Genomic DNA, 21,761 nt, shown 5'->3' on the forward strand with positions numbered 1-21,761 from the left:
ATTAGCATCTTCTCCAGGATCTCCAATTCCAAATTGAGCAAAGTAATGGGCCTATATGAGGCGCACCGCTCAGTCGATTTTTCGTCCTTATAGATGAGCACTAAGGCAGCCATTTTTACCTCTCTCAGTAGACACCCCCTGTTGCCCTCATATAGCCTTTCCTTAGGTGGCTCCACCTCCATTCCTACAGACATTTATAGAATTTGGGTAGAAACCCATTGGGGTCTGAGGCCTTCCCCTGACAATTGTTGAATTGCCTCCCAGATCGCCTCCATTCTGAGCTCACCATTTAGCATCGGTCTGTCGAGAATTGGAGTTGGGATATTATTGCTAAACGTCTGGCATTCTGCTGATCTCGCCCCTCCCTTGGATCAGTACAAGCTCGCCAGATGAGCTGCAAAGGCCTCAGCTATTCCCTCCGCTGAGTCAATCATTCCTCATTTTCAATTTTAGTTATCCAGTGCTGACCCCTTCCCCCGTGGGCCAGTAATTTCCCCGCTTGACTCCCCACATCAGAGTTTGAGTTGATCAGCTCTATACTGTACCCTTCTCTCCCCTCTACAATTCCCTTATATTCATACCCTACAAGCACAATTGGGTGTGTTAGGTCTGGGTTCGATTGTAATATGTTCTCTCCTGCATGCACATTATAGTTTATCCTCTAGCTCTGCTACTATTTTAATTCTCTCCCTCTTTTTCATAGCAACATAGAATACCAAGAGTCCCATACACTGATTCTGGACTGAACTGATGCTGTATTTTCCTTAAAATACTGCTCTGTCATTGTACCCAAAACATCTTCCTGTGCCAATAAGTTAATTTGCATGGGTCTAACCGCACTCAGGGTACCTCTGGGAATATTTGGAAAGTGAGCCTGGTAATCGGAGGGGTAGGGTCAGAAATTCCTAATGCTAGATATTTTGTGTTATGAAATCAACTCCTTGTGTCTCGGAAAATACAAATAATCTAGTCGAGACTTTGAACCTGTCATGCCTGACACATAGGAATTATGTCTTAAATCAGGGGTTCCACTCTCTTCATAAATCTATCTGGCCCATAACCTTGGTGAAGGCGTGCATTCGTTTATCTCCCCACGCTGCTGGTTTACCCTTACTCAGTCTGTTCCATCTCCCCTCATTGTGAGGTTACGATCACCCCCTATAATAGTGAGCATATTTGGCACCAATCAGTCTCTCAACTTCATCAGAATGTGTGAGTGCCATCATGGCAGGAAGTACCAGGAGGCAATCAACAGATGTTCTCCATTCCAGGCCTCACTCAATGCAACGAAAAAGTTCAAGTTCAAGTTCAGGTATTTGTATAGCGCACTGCTCACCCAGAGGGTCTCAAGGCGCTTGGGAAAGGGGATCATTATTTGTCGAATAGCCAGGTTTTAAGTTCTTTTCTGAAGGAGATGTGGTTTTGAGTAAGGCGGAGATGAGTGGGGAGTGAGTTCCAGGTTTTGGCAGCAAGGAAGGAGAAGGATCTGCCACCCATGGTGGATTTTTGGATGCGCGGGACAGTGGCGCGGGCTTGACTGGACGATCTTAGTTGGCGGGTGGGCTTGTAGAAGGATAGTCGAGTGTTGAGGCATTCGGGTCCTAGATTGTAGAGGGCCTTGTGTGCGTGGGTGAGAAGGCGGAATGTAATTCTTTTGTTGACTGGAAGCCAGTGGAGGTCTTTTAGGTGTCCAGTGATGTGATCTTGGCGAGGGATGTCTAATATGAGTCTCGCTGATGCATTTTGGATGCGTTGGAGATTTTTCTGTAGTTTTGCTGAGATTCCGGCGTATAGTGTGTTACCGTAATCCAGTCGACTCGTGACCGGTGCGTGAGTAACAGTCTTTCTTGTCTCGAGGGGGATCCAACGGAAGATCTTTTTGAGAATGCGAAGTACGTTGAAGCAGGAAGAGGAGACTGCGTTGACTTGTCTGGACATCGAGAGAGAGGAGTCTAGGATGAAGCCAAGGTTGCGTGCGTGGTCTGTGGGTGTGGGTGCTGTGCCCAGAGCGGAGGGCCACCACGAGTTGTCCCAGGCAGAGGGGGAGGGTCCTAGGATGAGCACCTCCGTTTTGTCTGAGTTGAGTTTTAGGTGGCTGTGTTTCATCCAATCGGCTACTTCTTTCATGCCTTCGTGAAGATTTGTTTTGGCGGTGTTAGGGTCTTTGGTGAGGGAAAGGATAAGCTGGGTGTCGTCGGCGTATGAGATGATGTTAAGGCTGTGTTGACGCGCGATGGAGGCGAGTGGGCTCATGTAAACGTTGAAGAGGGTGGGACTGAGTGAAGATCCTTGCGGTACACCACAGATGACTTCAGTGGCATCAGAGTTGTATGGGACGAGTCGGACTCTTTGAGTTCTCCAAGCGAGGAATGAGGTGATCCAGTCCAAGGCTTTTCCTTGAATGCCGGTGTTGCTGAGGCGTTGTATAAGGGTGCTGTGGCAGACTGTGTCGAAAGCGGCGGAGAGGTCGAGTAGAATGAGGGCCACTGTTTCACCGTTGTCGAGTAGTGTTTGGATGTCGTCAGTTGCTGCAATGAGGGCGGTTTCGGTGCTGTGCTTGGCTCGAAACCCGTATTGAGATGGATCAAGGGAGTTGTTGGATTCAAGGAAGGCGGCGAGTTGTTTGTTGATGGCTTTCTCGATGACTTTGGCCGGGAATGGGAGGAGGGAAATGGGTCGGTAGTTTTTAAGTTCAGAGGGATCTGCTGTGGGTTTCTTCAGCAGGGCGCTGAGTTCGGCGTGTTTCCAGCTTTCTGGAAAGGTGGCAGAGTTGAACGAGCAGTTGATGACATCACGGAGATGGGGTGCGATGATGGAGTCTGCTTTGTTGAAGATGTGGTGGGGGCAGGGGTCAGTTGGTGAGCCAGAGTGGATGGAGTTCATTAGACGGATGGTGTCTTCAGTGGTGATTGGGTTCCAGGCAGTAAGGTTGTTAGTTGGCGGCGTACGATCTAGGAGGGGTGGGGAGGGGTGAGCGCTGGGAGTATTATGGAAGCTGTTGTGGATGTCTGCAATTTTGTTGTAGAAGAAGGAGGATAATGCATCGCAGAGGTTTTGGGAGGGAGTGATGTCGTTGGATGCAGCGGTGGGGTTGGTGAATTCTTTGACGATGTTGAAAAGTTCCTTGCTGTTGTGAGTGTTGTTATCAAGACGATCCTTGAATGCTGATTTCTTGGCGGATCGAATCAGTTGGTGGTGTTTGCGGGTGGCTGCTTTGAGGGTGGACATGTTGACGGTGGTTGGGGTTTTTCGCCATGTTTTTTCCAGGGTGCGGCAAAGCTTCTTGGATTTTTTAAGGTCATCATTGAACCAGGGAGCCTTTTTGCTGGTTGATTTGATCTGGTGTTTTTTCAGGGGTGCTAATTCGTCAGCACTGTGGGTGATCCATTGCTTGCGGTTGGTGGCCACTTGGTTTGGGTCCAATGCGAGGGAGGGAGGGTTTTTGTTGAGTGATGTGAAGAGTTGGTCGGAGGTGATTTTGTTCCAGTTTCTCTGAGAAATAGGTTGTGGGCGGTTGTGGGTCAGGGTGGTTTTATAGCTAAAGTGAACACAGCTGTGGTCCATCCAATGGAGAGCTGTGGTGCGATCGAAGGAGATGTTCTTGCTGGAAGTGAAGATAGGGTCGAGCGTGTGTCCTGCTACATGAGTGGGGGTGTCAACAAGTTGTTTGAGTCCGAGATTGGCCAAGTTGTCCAGAAGGGAGGTGGTGTTACTGTCGTGTTTGTTTTCAAGGTGGAAGTTGAAGTCTCCTAAAGGAAGGTAGTTCTCGGAAGCGAGGGCATGTGGGCTGACGAAGTCGGTGATGTCATCGCTGAATTGACTACGGGTACCTGGAGGTCTGTAGATGAGGGTGCCTCTAAGTGTGGTCCTAGGGTCAGTGTGGATCTGAAAGTGGAGATGTTCGGCGGTTGTAAGATTATCATCGGAGCTGGTCATGATTTTGATGGTGTTCTTATGGATGATGGCGATGCCTCCTCCTGTATGCTTGGTGCGGTCTTTACGGGTGATCTTGTAGGCGTCCGGTATGGCTATGGCGATGTCGGGTGCTGATGATGTGTTCATCCATGTTTCTGTAAGGAAGGCGATGTCCGGTGACGCAGAGTCGAGTAGGTCCCAGAGTTCAGTGGCGTGTCTGTGGACCGAGCAGGTGTTGAGTAGGATGCACTTCAGGCGGTTAGAGTCGGGGCTGTGTGTAGAGGGAGGGGATTTGGTGAGGGTCCTGAAGCAGTTGAACTTGCAGGAGAGGCAGGTGAAAGGGCCATGGGTGTGACCTGGGGTGGCTTGGCAGCATTGTGGAGCGCGTCCGGGGTTGAGGGCGAGGAGAGTTGCGGCATTATATGTGACTCTAGGGGGCTGGGAACAGTGGTGAACAGGGGGTCTGGCGCTGGGCGCGGTCCAGGCGCGGACGGGCGTAGACCGGTTTACCTTTGGCGCACCTTCGGCGCGACTGGGGCGCGATCGCTGCGCGTGAATGCTGCGCGTAGGTCCTTCTGACATAAATGGAGAAGTGGAGGGGGGCGGAGCGTGGGAGGGGGAGCTGGGAGGCGGGAGCGTAGGGGGAGGGACGGGCTGCAGGCACAACAAAATGGACGAGGAGACAACAACAGGACCGGGTAATGCGAGCTGGCGGTGGAACACGGGCACAATATCAATTAAAATAGAATGAAAGCAATGCGGAGCGTTCCTAAATGCAATATGCTAATCAGGCCAAGCAATGCGGAGATTTCACAGTTCAAGTAATCAAGCAAACAAAGTAATGCTGAGCGCTACGCAACAGAGCAGGTGCAGATCTAAGCATACAAAGTAATGCTGAGCGCTACGCAACAAAGTGGGTGCAGATCCAATTAAAATTAATTTCAATTATGGCAGTGGTGGGGGAGCAGCGCTACGATACCAGTAGCAGCGCTATGGATCCAGGAGGAAGGGTGGAGCGACCGCTTCACACGGAGTCAGGCAGGTCACGGAGGTTCCTCAGCCGGGACGTTCCTGGTTTCTAGTGGGTGGGAGGGGGAGCTGGGAGGCGGGAGCGTAGGGGGAGGGACGGGCTGCAGGAACAACAAAATGGACGAGGAGACAACAACAGGAACGGGTAATGCGAGCTGGCGGTGGAACACGGGCACAATATCAATTAAAATAGAATGAAAGCAATGGGAGGGATCCCCGTACCAGAATCCCAACTCCATGTGACCCGAGGTAAATCCAGAATGCAAAAGAACATTATATCTGCCCATGCCCAGAAACCCACAGTTGTTCCACACTAAACGGGGCTCTTGCAGTGGAATGACGGCTGGGTTGTGCCTGTTCAAGTATTGTGATACCACCCTTCTTGTCAACCTATTCCCTACCCTGTTTTCATTCCAAGATAAAATTGGGAGCCCTGACCCCCAGTTATCAGTCCGTGTCTGGGTAGACATGGTCTTTACAGATGTTGTGAATCCCTAGGGATCTCCCTTGTCCTTCCCCGTGTGTGTGTGTGTCTTGGCATGTCACTGTTTCCCCTCCCATCAAAAATTCCTCCTCCTTACAACCTCAGGCTTGAAACTTTCCACATCCCCAAGGATTTAGGTCTCTGTCATCCTCCCATTCCATCCATCAAACCTTATTGAGAACTTTAATGGTCCAAACTCTCCTTGGGTCACCTAGATAGAAGAGTGTCTCTTGGTTTGTGTGATTGAATAACCTTCTCACAGTCTTTGCCTCTGACCACACTGGCCAATATCTGTCCAATATCTACTAAGCTAGCCATAACACACTGCTACTGAATGCGTATTTATCTATTGTGTTAGCTTGTTCTGGTTTCTGTGTTTTTTTGCAGACCATCTTTTCGTGCCATGTGCAGATATTTACCTGTAGATGTGGCTGCTGCGTCTCAGCTGCTGCTACACACCAAACTCACTGGTGACTCACTAGCCCCTCCGAGGGGCAGTTTTAGAAGAAGAGGGGGCAATAGTGGATAGAAGCCACACTGGCAGTCGAATGCACTCCAAAGTGTTAATGTCTAATGTCTCTAATAGGCCTTCATGCCCTCCTGCCCTCTGTGGAGTTCTGTACAGAGCAACATTGCATCACAGTTGCCGCTAGCCCCAGAACTCACTGGTGATTCATTAGCCCCTAAAAGGGGCCATTTCAGGGGTAGAGTGGGAGGGATGGCAGATAGAAGCAACGCCAGCGGCCAAGTTCACTCTAGGAATTTGATGAATACTGTCTCTTATAGGCTATCCTGCCCTCTGGGTGTCAATAGATGCTGCAATTTGACTCTGGGCAGGTGGCTGCTTCGTAGGGGGCAGGAGTGCAGGCCAGCTATTTTCAGGGTTATCAACCCAGACCTGATGGGGTGCTTACTTGAGAAGGGAGGGAGCCGCCACTTCACATGACACATCATCAGGAGAACAATACACCCCAAATCAAATCTCGTGCTCCAGACCTCAACCACCTCTGTTAGGGCAGCCAGCAGCCATCTTGGAATTTGGCCGCTGCCATTTTCGGGCTGAGAATGGGCTCAAATTCTCTCTTAAATGTTCCTCTCTGCAGCTGATTTCCAGCCCTGGTGGTCCTCTCAGCTTCTGCTGTAGGGATCTGTTATCCATGCACCAGGAGGCCATGAATTAAGGAGTGTCTATTTACCCAGCCGCTGGCCAAATAGTGCAAAACTCAGCTATTTTATTTACCAGTCAGTCGGCAAAATAAAACATACTCTCTGCTGTTTAGCTAGCCATAAATCGTAGAGATGATGTACAATTTGACCAGCAACTGGATAAATAGTGTGAAGGAATCTTTATTAAGCCAACTATAAAGAAAAGAGTGACTACAGGCAATGGTAGTGCGGTGGCCACCTTGTAATGGGGATGCAAAATGTCTGAAGCATGTGAAAAGTAAGCGTATATACAAATCTACAATAGTTTGTAAAAAGGTAAGTACATGAATTAAGCTAAGCAGCTTACGGATAAAAAAACATTAATTCAATTTTTGTTAAAACATGTTAGTTTAATATTCAAATAGGACATTAAGAAATGAAACAGAAGCTTCTGGATATGACACGCAGATATTTTGCGCTTCAGTCAGGGTATTTTTGGCTGTCATCAAAGAATACTGAGTATGGTTTCTAAAGCATGTTACATACATATTTTATTCACTCATGTGGATACATTTTTTTTATGTTTATTATGCTCCTTTTGATGATTTTTCAGTGCTGGGCTTTTTTTTGGCTTCTTATTGACGGCCCTGTGCTTACTTTAGGATTCTGTCTAAAGGGGGATTGTGCTTGCTTAGTATTTCAATCCTGGCAACACAACAGCAGTCACCAGGTACGCCTATAGTAGGTAATTGGGGGGTACAGTGTTTGGGGTGCTTGCAGAAGGTAATTTGAGTGAGACACTGTAATGCAGCTTCTGTGGAATGGAGAAGTGAAAGCAGAGGACAGGTAAGTAATGCATCTGGGTAATTCAAAGGAGGAGTACACTCGGGTGCCTGTGAATATATACACTTTTTCATTATATTCACCCTGCAGAGTACGTTTAGGGCATTGATGCTAATTGGTCCCATGCCATGTGCGCCCCCCTTCAGCCACACTATTATTTTAGTCACCTGCACAATACAACTTGGAAATTATAGTTTTGATTTTTAACATGTTAAGTAGTGTTTTAAGTGGGCAAGGTCCTGTCTCTACTGAAACCCCATTTCTGTACTTGACTGTGCTGTCTTAGCAAAAGAAATCTGGGAGTAAAAAAACATATCTGTGTGACAGGCTTGGGGCTAGGGCTGTACCTGACAAAAGGATTGTGTTTTGGGGTTGGGGAAGGAAGCAGTAGGAGGAGGATGAATAGTAGGAGATTAAGGGCCAAGCGGTGGACCACGAGGAGGGCTAGGGCGACCAGAGCCGCTAAGTACCAGAACAAGAAGAACCAGGCCCAGGGAGACATAATCAATGAGAACCAGGGTTACCATTGCCAAGGGGGACCAGGAACAAATAAACAATGAGGAACTGGACAATGAAAAACTGCACTAGGGGCCAGGACAAGGTAGAGAAGGATCAAGAGGGCCAGGAGAATGTGGAACAGTGGCTCTGGACCCAGTGGATACTGACCTGAAGGAAGGACCAGACATAAAAGAAACAGAAGACCCTGGACCATATTGACAAGGAGGGCTATGAGGGCCTGTGTGCACTAATCAGTATCAGTATCAAAAGGATGAGGACAACCAGGGCCAGGAGTAGCAGACCAAAGAGGACCAGTACTAGGAGACCAATTGAGAGATGGGCTAGAGATAGTATGGCCAAGACCACAGACGTAAGATCATGGGGGACCATGTGGCCAGAAGCAAAAGGACTAGGAAGATCACAACCAGAAGGGATTAGGACAAGCAGGACCTTGATACCCTAGATTAGAAGGACCAGGGGTTATAAAGGATGAGGAAGTCTAGATCCAGTGGGACCAAGATCAAAAGCTCTAGGAGTATCCAAACCAGGATGACCCACAACATAGGAACTAGGAGGACCACTGCCAGCGGAATGAGGAATACCAGGACACAGTGACAAGGGCCAAGAGGTCCACAAAGGAACAGGGGCAGAATGGCATAGACTGGGGAAACCAGGAAGGGCCATGATCAGCGAAAGGCACTGTTAATGATAACTAGCACAATAGGTTAAGAATGACCAGGATGACTAGAACTAAGGAGACCAAGACTAAGATAGCAGGTCAGTCAGGTCTAGGAGTACTATGTCCAGGAAAATCTAAACTATAAACAGGACCAAGAGGATCAGGGTAAATGGGCACAGACGCTTGAAAAAGATACAGACTATGAAAAACAAGAATAATATAACCTTTTTCGGGAGTGCTAGGTATCTGAGACCAGGGACACAGGCAGCCAGATTCAGAAGGTAAAGTTCTAAGAGGGCCAGGAAACAAAGGACGAAGAAGACCCGGAAGAAGAGGGTAAACAAGATTAGGACCAGAGGACCAGGAAGACCGGTGTGAGGAGGTAAAGGAGGTAAAGGAGGATTAGGACCAGGGACATCAGAATCAGGAGGAACACAGAATGGAGGTCCAGGCCACTGGAATAGGAACAGAATGCCCAGGAAGATGAACAACATGATGGCCAGGCAGTGGAGGATCAGATTGGAGGGAGCATGATGAGTTTGTGTAGCAGGACAAGCAGCAGGAAACCCAGGGCTAAAAGGATGAGAACCAGATCCAGGAGGACAAGATCCAGGCCAATGGAACTGAAGGTCAGAAGAAGTATGGAATATGAAGGGGATGAGTACCAAGAACACCAGAAGGACTAGAGCTAGGAGGACCAGGGGACCAAGGCCCAGAGTCTAAAGTGGAGCAGAAGGACCAGGAGGTGGGGGTAGCAAGAGCAGGCTGAAGAAGATCAGGAGGACCAGAACAGCCAGAACCAGGAAGACTAAGGAGACTGGACCTGGATCACTAGGAGACCTAAGACCAAAAGAACAAGGCTCATAAGGACCCAGCAAAGAGAACCAGGACCAAGAGGGCCCAGGCCATTGAGTGCAGTGGAGAAGGACCATGAGAGCAAGGCACATAGCCAGGAGGACAAGGATGAGCCATAGAAGGTAGACAAGAGCTAAGAGGGCAGGACCTAAGAGGGTCAGGGTACAAAAGGCCAGGTAGACAGCCCAGTAATTGATGGACTCCATATCAGATGTTCAGGCCAAGAAGAATCAGAAGGCCCAGGTTAAATGGACGAGGGTCAAGAGGAGCAGGAAAGAACCAGGACCTGTAGTTTCCAAGTGGAGCAGGAGGGCAAGCAACTGGGGTATTAGGACCAGGCTGGTGAGGAGCAGAGGAACCAGAATAACCACAGCCATGAGGACCAATGGGATCAGACCAGGACCAAAATTACCAGCACCAGCCCAAATTGACCTAATAAGGAGGGTCAGGACCAGTGGAGTCATTACCAGGTGGCCCACTAGGACCAAGGCAAGGAGAATCAGGATGACCCAAACCAGAAAGATTAGGAGTGCCAGCCCTAGGATAACCAGGACAACAGGCCTTGGCAGAGAAAGACCCATCAGACCAGGAAGGTACGGAAATGAGCTAGGAGCAGGGCCAAGAAGACCAGGGTTGGAAGAACTACAACCAGGGCCCTCGGATAAAGAAAACCAGTACCAGGATGACTAGAACTAGTTAGACCAGGGCCAGGAGGAAGATCAGGGGAACCTTCATTACCAACTGTTGCCTATGCATCCATAATCCTTATTTCTCTTAAGTCCATCTTTTTAACTGCACCGTTCATGCGGTCTTCTGATTGAGCATCACTCTCTTAAAATTTTAAAAGGCTCATTACCTATGCTAGACAAAGAAGGGGGTTCCCCGTGGGTAGCTTTAGGATATGGGCAGGTAGTAGGGGGAAAAACCAATTTAAATAGAAAAGGAGAGTACCCTGCCTCAGGATATACAGGCCCTAGCTAAGGGGTCCAACAGATATATATGAAGGGGTGATTAACCTAGGGGTTGACACTACACATAACAATCACATGGTCAAATCAAATAGACTATACAGTTCATGTTAGAAAATATATATTTTTTATTGTTTTCTGATAACAAGGATATTAAAAGATTTTTTTCAAGAAATATATTTTTTTTGGTGTATCATCAGTACATATAAGTCATAAATAAGACAAACATAGATATAAAGACAACAACATCAAGAAAGTTCGTCCTACCCAGTAACGGCCAATCTTAACACACACAGTATCATTCACTTCAATCCCTACTCACTCTTTCTCATCTAATACCATACACCATTCATTCTACCATTCATTCTTCTACTCCTTGCGAGTACAGCACATAGGTGCCTGGCGTATGTCTCCAGGAATACGGTTATTGTCCTTACTACATCAGGACCCGTAGCTAAAACCATCTACCTGGATTAACACCCCGATATATATGACACATTAACCACCTATGTGCTGTACTCGCAAGGAGTAGAAGAATGAATGGTAGAATGAATGGTGTATGGTATTAGATGAGAAAGAGTGAGTAGGGATTGAAGTGAATGATACTGTGTGTGTAAAGATTGGCCGTGGGTAGGACGAACTTTCTTGATGTTGTTGTCTTTATATCTATGTTTGTCTTATTTATGACTTATATGTACTGATGATACACCAAAAAAAAATATATTTCTTTAAAAAAATCTTTTAATATCCTTGTTATCAGAAAACAATAAAAAATATATATTTTCTAACATGAACTGTATAGTCTATTTGATTTGACCATGTGATTGTTATGTGTAGTGTCAACCCCTAGGTTAATCGCCCCTTCATATATATCTGTTGGACCCCTTAGCTAGGGCCTGTATATCCTGAGGCAGGGTACTCTCCTTTTCTATTTAAATTCATTACCTATGCTAACCAGTTCCTTGAGTTTTTCTTTGTATTTATATGCCAATGATACCGCAGTTGACATTTGTCTACATGTCAATAGGAATATTACATCCAAGGTTTCGGATTTGATGAGTCACTTACTTTCATTCCTCAAGTGTTATCCTGCTTCTTTTAGACATTCATGCTCAGTAAAATCATTTCCCTCCACAGTCAAATTTGGAAAACCTTGGCCCAGGCTATGATCACATCTAAGTTGGACTGCTGAAATGCTCGCTACCACGGTATGCCTACCAACATAATATGAGATTCTACATCATCCAGAATGCAGTAGCACAGTTGACCTTGGGGTTAAAACTGCATTCTTCCATCTTTCACACTTAGTAAAGCTTTACTGGTTCATGGTTGCAAGAGGGTAGCCTTTACGTTCATCAGTCACATGTGTGCCATCTATGGCAAGAGTCATATGTTAATACAAATTCACCTTCATTCCTACACACTTATACAATGTTACAGTCATTCTTGGGTTTTTATCTTCAGGTATATATATTTTGTCATGTGTGCAATGGAGACCAGTCTTTTGCCTGTTTGACTTCAAATGCATGAATTTTGGGAACAGCAAAGTAATTTAGAGTGTTCTTTTGCAGAGTAACAATTGGACCTACTGTCAGCCAGCCCTGTTCAGAGACAGGGAATCTGATTTGGGTAGCTTTGAGCTTTATAAACTACATTTATTAATTTACTAATTTAGGCTACCTTTAGATGGAATGAAAATGCAACTAATCATTAGAGAGACTTCTGAGAAACATTTTATTACAGCGGCGTTGGGAGCAGACAATCCTATCTTGGACTCATAGAGGAAGTTCTGTGGATCCCTGCATAGTAACGTGTAGACAGTGGAGACAGTGGATTAAGTATCTGGTATACTGATCTTACATCAGCAGCACGTTTAATAAGTGGATCCTTCCATGATTACACATAAGCACACGTCAGACAGTAACAAATGTGTTTGATACACAAGAGCCATGGATGTAAAATCCTGAAAAGGTAAGGAGTAATGCAAGTGACATCACAGAACCTGGGTTATTATTTGAGGAGGGTGATAACCCTACTCAAGTAACAACCACAACCCATGTCAGGGTGAACCACAAAAGTCACCAAATTAACCTCTGGTAGCTTGGTGCAAAAACAGTCAGGCTTAACTTAGTAGCAGTGTGTTAAGTATTTATGCAGAACATAAACAGTATTAAAGTGAAAACACAGCACAAGAAAAATCCCACACCAATTTAGAAAAATTACAAAATCCATTCAGAAGAACGGAAGATGTGCATTTTCAAAGTTTTAAGTAGATATGACAACTAAAAGCACAAAGTGCCACTCTGTGTCATCTGGTCGTCCCAAACCGAGGAAAAGTCACACGTTCAGGTCATCTGCGATGGGGCTCAGGCTAGTGAATAGGTGAAAAAGTTCCAAGAGGAGGAGGCCTCCAGGAGCAAGGAATGCATTGCAGATGGTAGTTGCTGCAGCACAAACGGTAGGTTAGGTGTTGCGTATGATCTTTGTTGAAGCTGAACATCTGGTCGGGTATTGTAGACAGTCACTGCTGGAACTTTGCTTTGGTGGTTACAGTGGGCTATCGTTGCGGTAGCACAAAATGCAGATCTCACATTGCCGGTCATCGCTAATGTTTCTGAAAACAAAGGTTCCTTATGTGGCCAAAGGATGGTCCAAAAAAGACGCAAGGGGTGCGTCAGAATTAGGAAAAATGAGCCTAAGTCTAGGAAGGCATATAATGCCACAAGAAGCAATAATTAGTGTGACCAGGGGAAAAATACCACTCAAAAGAACATTTGTTATTTAATTTTCGGTAATATGCAAAAGGCAGTTCAGGTGCTCACATAAAAAAGTGACAACATGCGTGATGTGAAAAGTGAGGGTGACTTTAAAATATATACATAGCATTGACAACACATAAGAGAACTCCTCATGTATAGATTATACAGAATGTATGTAGTTCTTGTTGTAGGGGGTCGCCGTTTCGATCTCAGTGGTTTGAGATCATCTTCAGAACATAGCATATGTGAGCAGGTTGAGTTCTAGGCCGGGCAATGCCGAAGGGAATGTAAAGAAATAATAGTGATGAACGCAAATAAGGCGTTAAAGGCTGTGGCTGAAGGGAGAGCGTTAAGTGGCTCCCTCTGGGACTTGCGTCAGACAGTGAATTGCGCTGAAAGAAACCTGCACGCATGTGTTTGAACAAGTCCTGATGATGGTGCAAGGAAGAAGTGCTCAATATAGCTTCACCCGAATCAATATGGGCGTGGATGGGCACGTAATGCAATGAAGTGCAACATGGCGGTTTTGCCTGCGGAGGGGAGCCGGTTCCTCATAAGACAATTTACTTTGAAAAAGCAGACCACATTAGTTGTTTTCCTTACTACAGATCATCGCTAATGGTCACTATAGCGTGAAGAGTCGGGTTTATTGGAGCTTCATCCTGTAGGTGGTGGAGTCATGGTGCCAATGAGCCTGGTCACAAAGAGCCAAAAACTTCAGGATTTCTCCTTTCTTCAAAGAGGAATGCACTCTGATGCATACCAAGGGGAGGGTGTAGGGCAGTGCTTTCAGGCTGATCTCTGTCACCCTGCAGACAATGGGTTTATGAAAGAGTTGCTATCAGCTCCTACCTGTGAAGAAGCATATTTGGGTACATACATATATGATAAACAATAAGAGGTGTACAGAGTTCCCCCGAGGGAGCTATATAGATTTAGCTCAACCAGTAGTTCTCTCTCACTAGATCTAGACAAGGGGTGAAGTGGGGGTCTTAAGTGTGTGGTGTAGACCCATATTCCAGAATGTAAAGGTACCTCACACAGGCTACCGACAGGACTACAGCTGTAGCCCCAGCCGATAGTCGTCCAGCCTCATCATCGGTACCCTGCTCCTTCGGCAGGCTGGCGGTGCAATGCCCGCCGGGCAGCGATAAAAGCTGCACTTTTGATGGAGATCTTTTATTCTGGGCCAGCGGGTGTGTGCGTGTGAGGGGCGTAAGGGAGTGTAATTGTGAGCGTGATAATGAAGTTAAAAGAAGTCAGGGAAGTCCTGTTGGTGAATGTTTTAATAGTCAGGCTTCCTGCTTCAATAAAAGAGGCAAAGGGGTACTAAGGGGTGGAAAATAATGAAACCAACCCTTACTCGACCCTTAATGTGCAAGAAATGGTCGACATGTTTCACGCCCTAAGGGCGATTCATCAGGACCTGGGTGCTCATAAATTACTCGGGTCCTGTAAAATTTGCAGGACACCTGTATACGACCTGAAGTAGTGTCGTATCCTAATGATTCCACAAGGGGGACCTTCTGGAACTGAAAAGGAAAGAGAGACAACAATATAGACACAGATAATGGCTCCTTTGATTTAACTTACTGGTGACATTTTATCTGTGTTTGTGTGCATGCTATCAAAAACATGCGTGCCCAGTGAATGGTTTTGCCTAGATGTTGACAACAGCAAGTTTATCGTGTGAGAGAGAGAGAGACACAATATATTTACATCTGGTGAGTGCGTGGAAGATGCTCGCACTGAACAGTGGATGCGCGCTGGTTTGCATTGAACCATGTCGCAAAATAAACACTGCCGCCTACATCATGCAGTCTATCATCACATGGACAGGCGCGTGTTCAATCATGCACCTCGAGAGGATGGGATGTCAGGTGACACTAGTCAACCATCCGTGAGAGGTTCGAATCTCAATGTTTAGATGTGGAAGCCACACAGTAAAACCGGAAACGAGCGTGGTTTAACACTCTGTGAGGAATAATTGGTCTGTGCACCGATCGGCGCACTCACCCCTAATGCTTCCTCCTAGAAACCTCACGGGCCGTCCAGGTGGGGCCAGCAGCGAGATGAGGGAGCCCTGAGAGGGAAGAAAAAGGGCAAACGCCCACGGGGGAATCAGACCGACATTACAAACCGATCCGTGCTGCTAAGAACAGACCGTGAGAACGGTGCTCCGTAAATGTTGCCAACTGGTAACATACCCGCCCAACACCTTACCTCTAACGTCGCTGCAGGCAAGCTGCTCTGCACCTACCCCTCCCACCGGAAACACAAGGTCTGGACAGCCGGCGTGGTTGATCAGAGCGATTCCGGGTTTAAAAGAGGGAAGGCAGCGCGCGCACATTGAGGGTGTGTCCGTCCAGTCGCTTAGCGACGGAACACAAAGGTTGAAAGAGAGAAAGGAGCAGTATAAACCTGCACACAACGGGCGCGTTAGTGTGAGCGCCATCTTGGAATGGAGTCAGGTGTGTGGCAGAGAGGGAATGCACATCAATAGAAGTAAACGTGGACAACATGTCCAAAATTATGACTATCTGGCGAGAGTCGTCCAGGGCACCCCGTCATTCAGACCCAACGCGTCACACTGCAGACGATGTATCCATCTTTGTTCATGCATGAAGAGTGCTTGTTGATTGAGATGTGGTAAGGATTCAATCACAGTCCATCGAATGCTTTCAGGGGGGTGTTCTTTATCCTTGCAATGGTCATACAGTTTGGTGTGAGATCTATGGCACCGAATGTTACTGTTATGTTCCATTATCCTTTGTTTGACAGGGCGCATGGTCATCCCTATATACAGACAGTTGCAAGGGCAGATTAGGGCATATATGCACCTAGAGCTGTTGCAATTCGTATGCTTCCTGTAAGTCCATGTAAAATTGTTGTTGAGGGTGATGGACTTGCCCTGGATGGTCTGTGGACATACTACACACGCGCCACACCGATAGTGTCCCGTTACAGGCGGGAGATCCCACAATGTCTTGGTTGTTTGGACAGTGGTCTTCTTGGGGCGAGTGTGGACAAGAGTATCTTTGAGGTTTGCCGTCCTCTTGAAAGCAAAACGTGGACGTGGTATCTCCAGTCCAGCAGAGTTCAGGATGCCCCAATGGGTATTGACAGTTTTCTTGATAAAAGCTGAGTTCCTGGTGAATGAGGTCACACAAGCAATTTTATCGTCTGGTACCTTAGGGTGCACCTCGAGGAGGGCCTCTCTGTTGTTATTGAGAGCTCTCTTGGTGGAGTTCTTCAGGAGGTGGGTGGGGTAACCCCGGTCCAAGAGTTTGGTTTGGAGGGAGCGTGCCTGTCGTTTATAGTCATCAGTTGAACTGCAGTTTCTCCGCAAGCGGAGAAATTGACCAAATGGTAGATTATCCCTGAGGGACTTAGTATGGTGGCTGCTATATGGTAGCAAGCTATTCCTGTCCGTCTCTTTCTTGTAGAGGGTGGTGCTTATTGTCGTGGGTTCCAGCACTATGGTGAGGTCAAGGTAAGGGATCTGTTCACTTGATATGGTGCCCGTGAATTTGAGGAACGGGTCCTGTTGGTTAATCCAACCACAAAATGCCTCACATGTCATCCGGTCCCCTTTCCAAAATATCAGAATGTCGTCGATGTACCGACGCCAGCAGGTGAGATTCTCACGAAATGGATTTTGATCTAGGGGGTAGATGCATCTTTCCTCGAAAGATGCCATGTAGATGCAGGCTAGGCTCGGCGCAAAGGTCGAGCCCATAGATGTACCGCGTATCTGATGGTACAGGGACGACTCGTATTTGAAAAAGTTTTCTGTCAATGCCAAGTGAGCCAGCTCCATGATGAGGGAAACCGGTGTTGGTGATACCCACTCTTCTTGTCGGAGGAGTGTTTCCACGGACTCCAGTGTTGCTTGTTGGGGGATGTTCGTGTAAAGTGCTTCCACGTCGAGTGTCAGGAGAAGGTCTATGTCCACTCTCCCATCCATATCGTTGATGAGGCGAAGCACATCTCTAGTGTCCTGAAGATAGGATGGAATGCGTTTAACCAAGGGTTGCAGGAAGGCATCACAGAACTGGGAGAGGGGTTCTAAAATAGAACCAATACCAGACACAATTGGTCGTCCTGGGACAGGGGTGGTGCCCTTGTGTATTTTGGGTAAAATGTAAAAATACGGTGTTACAGGGTCTGTGGTCACCAGGAATTCTGCCTCTTTTTTGCTCACCCATCCATTGGTCTCTGCTTCAATGACCAGGGACATCACGGTGGTCATGAGACGGTTAGTGGGATCTTCTGTCAATAATCTATAGTGGTTTGAATTAGACAATTGACGTCTGCATTCCTGGTCATAGTCATTATAATCGAGGATAACAGTAGCTCCCCCCTTGTCGGCCTGTTTTATCACAATGGAGGTGTCATTGCCAAGCGAGGTAGCTGCCCGTCTCTCATCATTGGATAGATTATTGAACGGTTTTGTGGATGGTTTGTTCTTCAAGGTTCTCAGAACAGCTCTTTCAAATGTTAATACCTCAGGGGGGACCATCCCATCAGTTGGAGTAAAAGTGGAGGGTTTCCTGAGGCCCGTGTCTTCACAGGGGAGGTCCGGTTTGTTGTCAAAAAAGGCTCGAAGACGTATCTTCCTGAAGAATTGCTTCAGTTCTATCATTTCATGAAAGGTGTCGGGGGTCGGAGTGGGGACAAACCCGAGTCCTTTCTCCAGGACTGTCTTCTCTGCAGTGGTAAGGGTTCTCTTGGAGAGATTAACAATCAAGCTCTTCTCCCCCTGGACGTCGTGCTCCTTGTCTCCATCCCCGTGGGTTCTGGCATCTGGTCTTGCCACTGAACACCTTTGTTCCCACCTCGCTTTCGCCCTCTTCCTCTGCCCCAACCTCTGCCCTGAAAAGGAGGCGGATTAAGGGGGTAGAATTGCGGGGGGCCTTGGGGATAAAATGGGTATTGCCATGGTGGAGGTATATTCGGTGGGCCATGGAACATTGGTCCTTGGTGGTATCCTTGTTGCCATGGGCGGGTTGCTCTTGCGTTTCTTACTGGGTAACCTCCACTGGAGTCACTACTCGAAGAGCCACGCCTGGTGTCTGTGCCCGAGTTTTCATCCGAGGAGTAGTTATTCTTTCTCCCCTTAAAACCATCTTTGAGGTAGGGGTATACCTTTTCCTTTGAAAACTTTGCTATATCCTTCTCCAGTTTGGTGGTTTTCTGTTTGAGCAGAAAATCATAGTGATCAGTCATCTCCTGATTGATCTCAGTGAGTTTAGTCGCATATGCTGTTTTGTTGTTTTTAGAAGTAGCATTTTTCATGGTCGTTTCTAGGGCAGAGATTTTATCTTGGAGTGCCTCAGCTAGTCGTTTGGCTGTCTGACTAATCAGGAATAGCAGGTCCTTGGTGCACTTCCAGGAAACCTGGCACCAGTCTACCTTGAAGCGATTGTCCTCCAGGAACAGTCTCGGGATGATGTTCACAATCAGGCCTTGTGGGGCAATATTGCTCCTAAGATACTCAGTCATCATCAATCCGTGGATAGTTATCCTGATCAGTTCCTTTTTCATCTCGCTCAAGATAGACCACTCATTAGATGTCGCTCCGGATGTACCTGATGCAACTGTCGGTGGATTATTAAGTAAGGAGGGTGTGTTCCTCAGTGCTTCAGCTATCGTGTCTTCGTTAAAGCTGAGGCCCGGGACATCCTCCATGTTGGGGTATCGTCTGGGGTGCCCTGAACTAGTGAGCCAGGGCAGAGTGTCAAACCGGAACCCTAGTCAAGGGTGCGTCGAAGGTTCACTGTGTGGCTTGGTCCAAGAGGCAGGTGGAAGGCCGCCCCTGGTAACCTAATTCAACAAATCCCGTGCACAAGGCACGCTAACTGTGATAACAAAAAGGGGGAAGGGGGTTTGGACAATTTTTAAGGGGGTCCAATTGTACTTGTCCTGGCAACAATAAACAATAAGAGGTGTACAGAGTTCCCCCGAGGGAGCTATATAGATTTAGCTCAACCAGTAGTTCTCTCTCACTAGATCTAGACAAGGGGTGAAGTGGGGGTCTTAAGTGTGTGGTGTAGACCCATATTCCAGAATGTAAAGGTACCTCACACAGGCTACCGACAGGACTACAGCTGTAGCCCCAGCCGATAGTCGTCCAGCCTCATCATCGGTACCCTGCTCCTTCGGCAGGCTGGCGGTGCAATGCCCGCCGGGCAGCGATAAAAGCTGCACTTTTGATGGAGATCTTTTATTCTGGGCCAGCGGGTGTGTGCGTGTGAGGGGCGTAAGGGAGTGTAATTGTGAGCGTGATAATGAAGTTAAAAGAAGTCAGGGAAGTCCTGTTGGTGAATGTTTTAATAGTCAGGCTTCCTGCTTCAATAAAAGAGGCAAAGGGGTACTAAGGGGTGGAAAATAATGAAACCAACCCTTACTCGACCCTTAATGTGCAAGAAATGGTCGACATGTTTCACGCCCTAAGGGCGATTCATCAGGACCTGGGTGCTCATAAATTACTCGGGTCCTGTAAAATTTGCAGGACACCTGTATACGACCTGAAGTAGTGTCGTATCCTAATGATTCCACAAGGGGGACCTTCTGGAACTGAAAAGGAAAGAGAGACAACAATATAGACACAGATAATGGCTCCTTTGATTTAACTTACTGGTGACATTTTATCTGTGTTTGTGTGCATGCTATCAAAAACATGCGTGCCCAGTGAATGGTTTTGCCTAGATGTTGACAACAGCAAGTTTATCGTGTGAGAGAGAGAGAGACACAATATATTTACATCTGGTGAGTGCGTGGAAGATGCTCGCACTGAACAGTGGATGCGCGCTGGTTTGCATTGAACCATGTCGCAAAATAAACACTGCCGCCTACATCATGCAGTCTATCATCACGTGGACAGGCGCGTGTTCAATCATGCACCTCGAGAGGATGGGATGTCAGGTGACACTAGTCAACCATCCGTGAGAGGTTCGAATCTCAATGTTTAGATGTGGAAGCCACACAGTAAAACCGGAAACGAGCGTGGTTTAACACTCTGTGAGGAATAATTGGTCTGTGCACCGATCGGCGCACTCACCCCTAATGCTTCCTCCTAGAAACCTCACGGGCCGTCCAGGTGGGGCCAGCAGCGAGATGAGGGAGCCCTGAGAGGGAAGAAAAAGGGCAAACGCCCACGGGGGAATCAGACCGACATTACAAACCGATCCGTGCTGCTAAGAACAGACCGTGAGAACGGTGCTCCGTAAATGTTGCCAACTGGTAACATACCCGCCCAACACCTTACCTCTAACGTCGCTGCAGGCAAGCTGCTCTGCACCTACCCCTCCCACCGGAAACACAAGGTCTGGACAGCCGGCGTGGTTGATCAGAGCGATTCCGGGTTTAAAAGAGGGAAGGCAGCGCGCGATAAAATCTCTGCCCTAGAAACGACCATGAAAAATGCTACTTCTAAAAACAACAAAACAGCATATGCGACTAAACTCACTGAGATCAATCAGGAGATGACTGATCACTATGATTTTCTGCTCAAACAGAAAACCACCAAACTGGAGAAGGATATAGCAAAGTTTTCAAAGGAAAAGGTATACCCCTACCTCAAAGATGGTTTTAAGGGGAGAAAGAATAACTACTCCTCGGATGAAAACTCGGGCACAGACACCAGGCGTGGCTCTTCGAGTAGTGACTCCAGTGGAGGTTACCCAGTAAGAAACGCAAGAGCAACCCGCCCATGGCAACAAGGATACCACCAAGGACCAATGTTCCATGGCCCACCGAATATACCTCCACCATGGCAATACCCATTTTATCCCCAAGGCCCCCCGCAATTCTACCCCCTTAATCCGCCTCCTTTTCAGGGCAGAGGTTGGGGCAGAGGAAGAGGGCGAAAGCGAGGTGGGAACAAAGGTGTTCAGTGGCAAGACCAGATGCCAGAACCCACGGGGATGGAGACAAGGAGCACGACGTCCAGGGGGAGAAGAGCTTGATTGTTAATCTCTCCAAGAGAACCCTTACCACTGCAGAGAAGACAGTCCTGGAGAAAGGACTCGGGTTTGTCCCCACTCCGACCCCCGACACCTTTCATGAAATGATAGAACTGAAGCAATTCTTCAGGAAGATACGTCTTCGAGCCTTTTTTGACAACAAACCGGACCTCCCCTGTGAAGACACGGGCCTCAGGAAACCCTCCACTTTTACTCCAACTGATGGGATGGTCCCCCCTGAGGTATTAACATTTGAAAGAGCTGTTCTGAGAACCTTGAAGAACAAACCATCCACAAAACCGTTCAATAATCTATCCAATGATGAGAGACGGGCAGCTACCTCGCTTGGCAATGACACCTCCATTGTGATAAAACAGGCCGACAAGGGGGGAGCTACTGTTATCCTCGATTATAATGACTATGACCAGGAATGCAGACGTCAATTGTCTAATTCAAACCACTATAGATTATTGACAGAAGATCCCACTAACCGTCTCATGACCACCGTGATGTCCCTGGTCATTGAAGCAGAGACCAATGGATGGGTGAGCAAAAAAGAGGCAGAATTCCTGGTGACCACAGACCCTGTAACACCGTATTTTTACATTTTACCCAAAA

The sequence above is a fragment of the Lissotriton vulgaris genome, chromosome 4_1, assembly GCF_964263255.1.
Source record: "Lissotriton vulgaris chromosome 4_1, aLisVul1.2, whole genome shotgun sequence".
Lineage (NCBI taxonomy): Eukaryota > Metazoa > Chordata > Amphibia > Caudata > Salamandridae > Lissotriton > Lissotriton vulgaris.